Source organism: Coturnix japonica, chromosome 4, assembly GCF_054131305.1.
Source record: "Coturnix japonica strain WE chromosome 4, WE-NBRP24, whole genome shotgun sequence".
NCBI classification, from domain to species: domain Eukaryota; kingdom Metazoa; phylum Chordata; class Aves; order Galliformes; family Phasianidae; genus Coturnix; species Coturnix japonica.
This window is the reverse complement of record NC_140666.1, coordinates 78,675,547-78,685,494: the sequence shown is the minus strand read 5'-3', so window position 1 is coordinate 78,685,494 and position 9,948 is coordinate 78,675,547. Positions and strand designations below refer to the sequence as shown.

Sequence of the window (9,948 nt, the reverse complement as noted above, 5' to 3'; positions counted from 1 at the left end):
ATGTTTATTGCCTGATAACAATTACGGCAGTTTTCAGTATAATCACCATCACCACATCCTGTAGTCACCAGTTAAAAGAAAGGGAAAAACCATCTCCAGTCCAAATTGTGACACAGATAGTCCAAGCTCATTCCAGATGAGAGAGAACAGAAAAGCAAGCATGTGATCCCAAGCTACCAGTACAGAGCTTTTATATGCCATGTATCACCTCATAAAATTCAATAATGGAAGTGAATCTTCTATTTGAGGTTTTATTTATTTCCAATTTTCATTCCCTTTCCTAAAATTAGTCATAGTGAGCCAGAGCTGCATCTTGAATTACTAGTTAAAGTGATAAACATTAAAATGGGAGAGTTACAAGGAAACAAAAGTCCAGGACTTTGGAGAAACTGTAGCTGAATTAGAGTTGAATTCTACCCACACAGGTTTTCATGGGGTAGGATCAGATTCCTGTTCAAAACTAGTTTGGAGTCTGGCACCAGCCAGCAACCTACATCTTTGCCAAGGGCCCAGCAGCACTCAGACCTTGAATGTGAGTGAATTCAGGCTATGAAAACCATGGCAGGATGAAAGCTATTACTCTTGTGTCAGTGGCATGTTTTAATCAGAAGTAAGGCAGGATTTTTATCAGGTGTGTCACCACATCATTATATTGAATCAAATATATGTGATCTTTATTATGCTGCTGTTTCCACTCTCAATTTACAAATGGACATCAGAAAGCAGACCGTGATCTTAGCTATTCTGATCCCTGGTGCAAAAAATAAAGGTTATTCTAGAATTCAAAATGACCACTTGCCAGTAATATTTGTTGTATATCTATCCCATTTCACAGCAGGTAAATCAAAGGAAAAAGTTTTAACTTTCTGAAGCAAATACAAAGCTAATTCTAAGTACAAATAGCCAATGAACTTCTAAAAGCACTCCACATCGACAACAAAAGAGCTGGCTAGCCCAAAGCAGAATGAAAAGTCAAGGCGTCAAAAATGTTAATAAATATTAGTGTTCTGGTTAACTGAATGGTTCATGCTTAAACACTTGCTGTTTGATCTGCTGTATATGTCAACTTTTTTCTCTCACAGCTCAGATAAAGATACTAAACAATCCTACTTTGCATTGGAAACAAAACACACACACGCAAAATCTTTCACTTAGAAAATGGTTAAATAGAGAGGAAAGCATTAAAAAAATACAGTACTCAAGGTAGCCTTATTTTTTAGATAAACTCACCTTCTTTCCATTCTATTCCATGGCCCTTTAACAATAAATGCATAATCAGAATATATCTAGCACACTGCAAAGGTCATTTCCAGAAACTAGGTAGCTCATTGATGTCAGGGCTCTACAGAGCAGTAACTTGTTTTAACATACTGCTATCTGTCCCCTGCTCTATGAACTCTTCCTCTTGCCTACCCTCCCCTAAGCCATCCCATTGCACTTCAATAATATAAGGTGATTATCTCATCTGAAATGTGATTTTTATTTCAGGACCTTCATTATCTTCTTTGCTCAGAGATACCTTTGTCGTCAGTTTCCTTTGGGTCTATGGGTAGGCTCCATACTTCCTTTAGATCTTTAGATCTTAACCTGATGGTTACACCTGACCATGCAGTTCATAGAGTTCTTCAGAATAAAAGGATGAAGACATACAAATTCAGGACTCTGGGTGCTTTAGTGTGCTCCATCTTGCTGCTGGGGAAAACAATTTGCTGTAGGTCTGATGTGACAGTATTATTCTTTAGCTTTGGCCAAGTAAGAGCACATACATAGTTCCACATGGTATCATTTCCTCTAGGATTATGCCTGATATTTCAGATACATATCACATTGTTATGATGAGCTGTGTAGGAAACAAGTATGAAAGATTACAATGATGACAGTAGTATTAACTACTTGAAAAAGTATAAGTAATTTTTTCTACATTAATATATTTCAACAACATATCATAATGGCATGGTTCTGAATTACCAAAGTAAACGGATACTCCTGTGCATAACTGCTTTTCTCTAGAATTCCAAATACATGATTTCCCTAACAAAAAGAGCAATGTTATAAGCCACCTAAATCTCAGGTAGGGTTTCTAAGTACTCCTCTGTGTCTAAGGAGCTTAAACTTGTAACTTTTGAATTTGCAATTAAGCAATAGTGAAAATGTTATGTATATAACAAAATGTATATGTTATGTATATAACTAAAACAATTAACAAAAAAATTGAAGGGGAGTCACATTCATTATTTGAAGTGACAAAGGTACCAACTACTAAAAGACTTGAACTAACTGGTATTAACCTTGTATAATATGTTCACTCTTCTAATCTTAGCTCAGGATTAACCAGTAATATCAGTCAAAGGAAGGAGACTGAAATTTGGAGAGTGGTTTGTTGGGAGATAAATGAATAATATGAGCTTATGGAAACAGATCTGGATTTTTTGCTTATGTAAGGGGTCAACCAGAGGAAAGCTGTAATTCTAGGTTAAAGGTACAAACACATGAAACAGGTGCTGCCTTCCTCCCTGTCAGCTAGTACAAAAGCATTTCTCACGCAGTAGTTTTTTGTCTGCTGGTGGTTTTCAAGTGACTTGAAGAAGGATCAAGCCCTAATTTCTTACCCTGGTGCAGAAATTCTTGGAAAACACCCAGGCCTCTAGGTGACTGCATCTATGACTCACAGATAAGAAGTCCCCTTCTCTTATTCTCCCTTTCCAGCACTGCCAACAAGAACATGCACCTTCTGCAGTTAAACCCAGAAGTTTTGGTTTCCGTGTTTCAAGGACAAGACAAGGTAGAGGGAGTCCATTGACTCTGAATGTTCAGAGGTCCTGTCAAAAAGATGAGTCAGCTTAGAAGGCATAATTGGTGTCACTCCACCACCATCCAGTGTGCAACCATGACACCAGGCTTTATGTGCACAGCACAAATAGCTCAAATAGGATCAGAAATGATGAGCCATGTGTAGATATCACCCAGTGAGCACACAGAAGAGTGAAATTAAGCAAGATGTGAAGTCTCTTTATATTTGGGGATCTCTTGCAGGCCTTGCGAACAGAAGAGGTGACAAGATCAGGCAGCTGAGTGTAAGCAGGCTCAGCAGGGAGGGTGAATTCAGTCAAAACAAACAGATCCATCATGCCCATCACTACAAGCACCTGGCAACATACAGGTACTTTAGGGCGCAAAGTGCAGTTCTTATTTCATGTTCAGAGGCACTCTTTCACTTTGTTAGACTTTTGGGTTTAAAAATTCATAATGGCCTAATGACCATTGTTTGGTCTGAGCTAGGCCAGATCAAAATGACTTCATCTTTTCTTAAAGTGGTTTAACTCAAGGAGTGGAGACTGAATGGTTTCCCAGTTATAGAAGAGATCTCATTCACTGCCCTCATCCAGTACATGATCCTTTCAGGAGAGGCATGATTGACACAAACTTCGCAAGAGTTATAATTTTTAGATGTTGCTTTTTAGGGGAACAAACTGCTAAGGAACAGTAGAATCTGCTGGAACATTTGTGTCTCAATATAAATACTTTGCTGTTATACATGGACTGTCATTAACTTCTATATGAATGGAAGTTTCACAAATTAATGGAAGTTCTCCCTCCTTCGGAAAATAAAAATAAACAGCCATGGGTGAGCCAGTGTAAAAATTCACATCATAAGCAACAGAGCTCAATGTGTTAAAAACCATTAATCATGCTGAGGTCAACCAGTGCTTTACATATTTCCTCCCCAAACTCTGTCTTACGGGTGATCTGTGTCCTAACAGGTTTTGTATTGCTGAGTTGTAAAGCGGTTCTGATGAATTGTTTTTGGCACTCAGTCTAAAGCTTTGAAAGCCTGAGTCCTTGAAAATAAAAAGCAGAGCCTTCCTTTAACATTAGTCTTGGACACCACACTGGAACACAGTCTGCATTGTATGCATAACAGGAGAACAGCCTATGGCCTGTACATATTTTTGGCTGTGACATTGCGGGGAGTCAGAAGGCTATCAGCAGTGTCATAAAGTAAAGCCATTAGGGAAACAAGCATGCTTGAAGGGAAGGCTATTAATACTAACTTTATTCCTCCTTCATTCTGTCACAGCAACTGTGTGACTTGTCAGGATCCCTCCAATTCCCACCATCAGACAGTGACCCAGTCCATCCTCCCTGCTGTTCTGCTTTGCCCAGTGCCTTTCCTTAAGTTCTCACTCTCGTTATTTTCTTCACGTTTTGACAGAAACACATCTTACTCTCCTGCACTGTGTGAACAAGAAAGGCACTCTGGCTTCCATCCGTTCTCCTGCCTTTTGTACAGTTGCCACAAAAACCTATATTGAATACTTCCCCACTGATCTCATCCTTCATTCAGTTCAGTATGGCATCTCCCTTTAAGTTATACCCTTCCAGGTACAGTGAAGGATATCCCCTTATCTAGTGTTCCTACCTCCCAACCAAGTGGTCTTGCTCTACCTTCATGTCTTTCTATTTTCACCTGCTTTTACAAACTCTTTGCTATGCTTCTCCTCTTCATATTTAATCTTCCTTTTCTTTTTGTATTTCCTCTATACATTCAATGCATTAGACAATAATATCTTTCCTTTTCTTTCCCAGTTCCATCAAAGGATCCAAATACTCATGCTCTACCTCTACCTTTTCTCCATATGCTTCCACATCTATGTAAACTGGCAGTCATTTCTATCTCCACTACCTCTCCAGTCTACAACTCAATTACAGAGCTGCTCGCTGGAAAAAAAAACAAGTATTGGTTGGTTTTCCACTGCATAAAGAACCACTCATCCCATAATCTATCATCTCCATCAAGCTTCCATATTCTCCAATTGTTTTTAGGAGCAATATTCGCTGTGGCCAAGTTATACATCTAGTTAATGTCTAATTCTTCCTCTTGCTTTCTTCTTCTATCATCAAAATACTACTTTTTTCTTTTATTAATCAACAAAATCTTTCATCAAATATCTATTACTTCATGTTGTTATAGACATAGGCTCATTTTGCAGTGCAGGGGGGCAGGGGGGCAGCCTGCTCCTACACCTTCAAGACTTCCTTCCTAAAGAGTGACCAGCTGTCTTGGACCCTTTTACTCTCTAAGATTGAATCCCAGGAGAATCCCCCTACCAGTCTTCTGAACAAGTCTGTTCTCCACTTATTTTCTCCAAAGCCAGTCGGAATCTGTTCACTAATTTCAGCAGAAGGTGGATCAGGCAATTATTTTCTGAGATACTTGACTTCATTCATCATTGTTATCTATTATTTATTCTTCACCACTTCAGTAGGGTTGTGATTACAACACAGCTAAACTAAACATGTCAGAGAAAGTTAAAATACTTATTAAAAAAACATATCTCTTTTAATGAAATTATAGATGGCAACAACAATTTATAAGACAAATATTATCAGCATAAGAATTAAAACATTAATGACACAACTTTAATAAAATGCTGCTGTCTTTATTCCAGCAGCATTTTTTTAAATTAAGCATATTTAAAATATATAGATAGATTTTTCATAGTAAGTATAATTTCACCTGTGATCATGACAAGTAGCATTAACATACTGTTGTGATGATCACATAATTCACTCATAGGGTCACTGTTAGTTGTTTCACTTTTTGTTTGTCTATTTACTTGTCCATGCCATGCCATGCACTTTTTTGCCAGTAACTTCTCAGAACAAATTTTCTATTCCATGCTTATAAATAGCTGAGCACAACAGGACCTCAATCCTGGCTACAGTATTCAGGTGCTTCCAGAAATAACTTATCTTCTAATTTTATCACTATCAGCATTATTTATGGCTGGCCACAAGAACAGTCCCATTTAATTCTGCATTAACTAAAACTGTAAACAACATCACTGTCAGTCCCTTGTTTTTATGATAGGAATTCTGGATTGAATGAATGCTTTAAAGCATCACAATTCTCTCTCTCACATATGAGAGAAAATGTTTTTGTATAGCCTCTCATGTCAATAAATAAACTCAATGTACCATTTAATTCCTCATGGAAAACAGTGATGGATGTTCCACCTCAAAATTGCTAAGAAGCACTATGTTAGCCTCTAACCTCAGCTGCCCCAGTATCTGCTGGGGGTAAGTGGATGCAGCAAAAAATTTCTTGGTCCTTCGAGCTTGCCAGTGGTCTGATTTAGAGCAGCCCACGTCACATCTGGCTAGCACTGACCCCAGAGGGCTGCCTGCCAGCTGGGATTTGCCAGAACATAGTGTGCTTTGGACATTCCCCTGTTCCCACAGTAACGTTCTTGTCAGGGGCTGCGGGGAATGTGCTAAGCAATGAGAATACCCAGCTGAGGAGACACGGCACTTTTCCAGGCGGAACAGAGGGGCTCAGACAGGCACCCTCTGAAGCTCTTTGCAAGAATAAACCCTCTAACTTCAGCATGGAAAGATCACACCACATTACACCAGTCATGGTCCAGAAGGAGAGGAGAAAACACTGCCTAGGTAGGCATTTCTATTTTAATTAATAGGATAAGCAGCATTAAGCTGTGATGGTAGTTGGAAGGAGCACTGAGGTAAGTCAAGGTAATAAAGATTTTAAAAGTTTGTGCTTACAGGGCAACATTCTACCTTGAAGCAATGCTATGCAGGGTTTTACATATGTATTTATCACCATCCATCAGTTGAACATTGTATACAAGTGCAGGAAATATTCTGAAGAAATGAAATATTTTTGCACTTCGTCTCTCTAAAATACCTCCCCAGGACAGGCCCAGACCCACACCCAGCCATGTGTTAAAATATGGCTTTCTCAAACACAAACAACATTTGAACGAGGTTTAAAAGCGAGTCTCTAATGACTGAGCACTCAAAAATCCCACCCAATATTAAACAAGGGCCCTATCAACCCTCTCCTTGCATTATCTCCTGCTCCTTCACTTCCTGTCCCAAACCACTCTACGGGGCCACTCGGCAGCATCGGGCAGTTACCAAATTCCTCCCCCATCGATCACGCTCCTCCAGCGCTGTGCTTCCGAAGCCGTGAATAGCTTTGCAAATCCCTGATGAAATGCATAAAGCACTTCAGGGGGACAGTTGATAAATGAAAGCTCAGTAGAACTTTTTTGTTTAGCACAAGAGCTTAATGGAGCATGAGCGAGGTGGGTGGTGTGTACCTTCGATGGGTGGCAGGGGGGGATGCAGAACAACCTTGCTGAGAAAAAGGAGGAGAGAGAGACAGTAAACACGAAGCTGCGTGCTTCTGGAGAGATGATTTCTTAAATAAGTGTGTTCCAATATGCAGCCCACATATTTTCTACTGCTTTGAAATTGCATCTGCTTCTTATAAGAGTAGGGTGATTATTATATAAGAAAAGCCTATTTGCCTGAGTATGTGGTTACACATTTTCTACTGACTTCACAAATTGTTCAAATTTCAGTATTTGTTGGCTTCATTATAAGCCAGTGTTATTACTGGCAGCTACTTTCAGGTATTAAAAAGATTTTTTTATTTTTTTCTTATTGTTGCTGTAGTGTGGCATTAAGGATCAGAAACTCATCTGAGAAAGAGTAAAAGCTGAAAGGGCAAGACTCTACACCATAGCAAAGCATTGTATTTCAATTCTAAATCTCACTGAAGCAATTACATTTTGCTCTCCAAGCCAAGATACAAGACCTCCCAGACATGTGACCAAGATCTCATCAGTTGGAGTTCTCTGGTTCAGACCAAATCCTGATTGATCACTGTGTTCATTGAAGGGACTCACTTTGGCCTTTACACTTTGTACACCTCCTATCAGAGTCACTTCTTGGTTTCTTTTAGGGTTATTTTTTTCCTTTGTACTTTAATATTTTCTACTGATTTTTCCTGTGACAAAAAAAGGAAGCACAGAGATCTGCACATTGTTTTCAACAGAAGCAGGCCTGGAAGGACTCCCCAGGTCATCAGCTCTGGCTTTCACACGTATCAGTTCAGGTAATTGCTATTAAGTAATTCATTACAAATAATACGTGGTTTGTTTGTTTGTTTATTGTGGGGCTTTTTTCTTTCATTCATTTTGTTAGAATGACTGTTTCAGAAATTTACAGCTCTGGAGGATTGGAATATTCTCATTTTCAGCCCAGCTGCATTCATGACCAATTTATGTCCATCTGTTTTTTATGTCAGTATTGTTCTCAGTTTTGTTTTCTCTTTCAGTGAAAACCCCAAATAAAAGCAGATTTTTTTCTTGGTGAAACCTCTGCTAAATCATTACTTCTCTTCACCCACTGTAGCTAATTTTGTCCATCACCATTATACGCAGTTAAAAGATGCTGATTTACAAGAGAGCAGTATTCCAGCCAGACATCTGCCTGGAATCCTCATTGAAGCCAAAAGGCTTCAGTGCCTCTTTTGTCACCTGTAGGTGACCAAACTTGAAATAATGTGGACCTAATAGCAACAGCATCCTTACAAAGGTCAGGTCATCCTCATATAGACTCACAACTTATTGAAGAATCTAGGAAATCCAATAGAAATCCTTCCCCAAAAGAGACAGATTAAGCCTGTGTTCATTGCTTGTGTATTTTCACTCTGTTGAGTAAACAAAAACACAAGAAGTGGTTTAGGAGATCTACAGTTATAGATGAAGATGAGTATTCCCCTTCACAATACTAAGGCAGAATTGCACAAGCATATGAAGTTTAAGGACAGCAGGCCTGTGCCCACCTTCATACTGTTAAACTGAGACTGCAAAATATATCTCTGTGCATTACTAAGCAGGAACACCTCACACTGAAATGAATAAACAAATACCTGAATGTTAGGTCAGCTGCTGATTCTGAAGACAGTACAAAAACCATCCATTATTTTCCTTTTTTCTAAACCAAATGGCTCAAATGAGCATAATTCCTAATCCAAATGCACCAAGAATATAAATGGTCTCCATAACTTTTCAATGAGGGACAGAAGCCAACTACACTATTTCATTTCTCTAGGTCAGCAGGAGACACCTTGCACTCTCCTGTTGTCTCCTCTTAGGCACAAAAAGCTCTGGAAAATCAAGTTAAGGCCAAGAAAGGGGCCTGGAAGAAAAGGGCTGAGAGCAAAATCAACAGCACCAGTAAAGAGGGGTGTTCATCTAAATTGACAGATAGATTTCAAAGATACACATAAATTAGAAAGTGTATATCCACCTTGCTAAGTGAAGGAAAAAGTAAAGCAGAGAAGCACATGGGCTTTCCACAGCATTCCTATCCTGGGCAAATGTTCAGTGTCTACTGAGCCAAATTTGAAAGAGTCTGCAAAACTATTCATTACAGCAGCAACAAACTCTCCATAAGTTGCCTCAGCATCACCTCTGTTCTTGGGTAAGGATGCAAGGATACTCGCTGACCTCAGCTCCTCATAAGACATCACCAAAGCAAATGACTATCAGCTTCCCATTGGAAACACATCACTGTTGTTCAAATGACAGGTTATTTTGACACCTACTGGCCAACTCAGGGCACAGCATTGTCGGATTTCCAAATTGAGACTATGACAACAGGCAGATGTTTAAATAGAATCAAAACAACAAAAAATTAACATCCTTTCCTTTTTCTTTTCTTTTCTTTTCTTTTCTTTTCTTTTCTTTTCTTTTCTTTTCTTTTCTTTTCTTTTCTTTTCTTTTTTGTTTTTGTTTGTTTGTTTTTAATCTTCCTACTGGAAGGCAATGTAAGGCATATAGAAAGAGGATAGGCTGCCAAAAGTCCCAGGCAAGCCTTAATCCTGGCATTTCTCTAAAATTATTTAGGGAATAAGGAGAGGGAGGGAGGGAGGGAAAGAAAGAAGAATATGGGGACTGGGAAGCAGGATAGTGCTTCAAGAGTGCAGCATTTACATCTGTAAGCACTGGTGGGCTAATGGCTCTAAAATAGCTCTTAGGCATTGATGCATGAAATCCATTGCCACGTCCAGGTGTTGAAAAGGGACTTGGCTGATAAGAAAAGGCTGGTCAGAACTAAGAGTGCTACCAATGA

General features: G+C 39.1%; 1 long non-coding RNA gene across 1 annotated transcript; it reads left to right on the top strand.

The window, feature by feature from the left end:
- Nucleotides 1–6,248: 6,248 nt before the first annotated feature.
- Nucleotides 6,249–8,186, top strand: LOC146761144 (uncharacterized). The gene is made up of 2 exons (XR_014946135.1): nucleotides 6,249–6,453; nucleotides 7,483–8,186. It is a non-coding gene; the product is annotated as an uncharacterized LOC146761144 (long non-coding RNA).
- The last annotated feature ends 1,762 nt before the right edge of the window (nucleotides 8,187–9,948 follow it).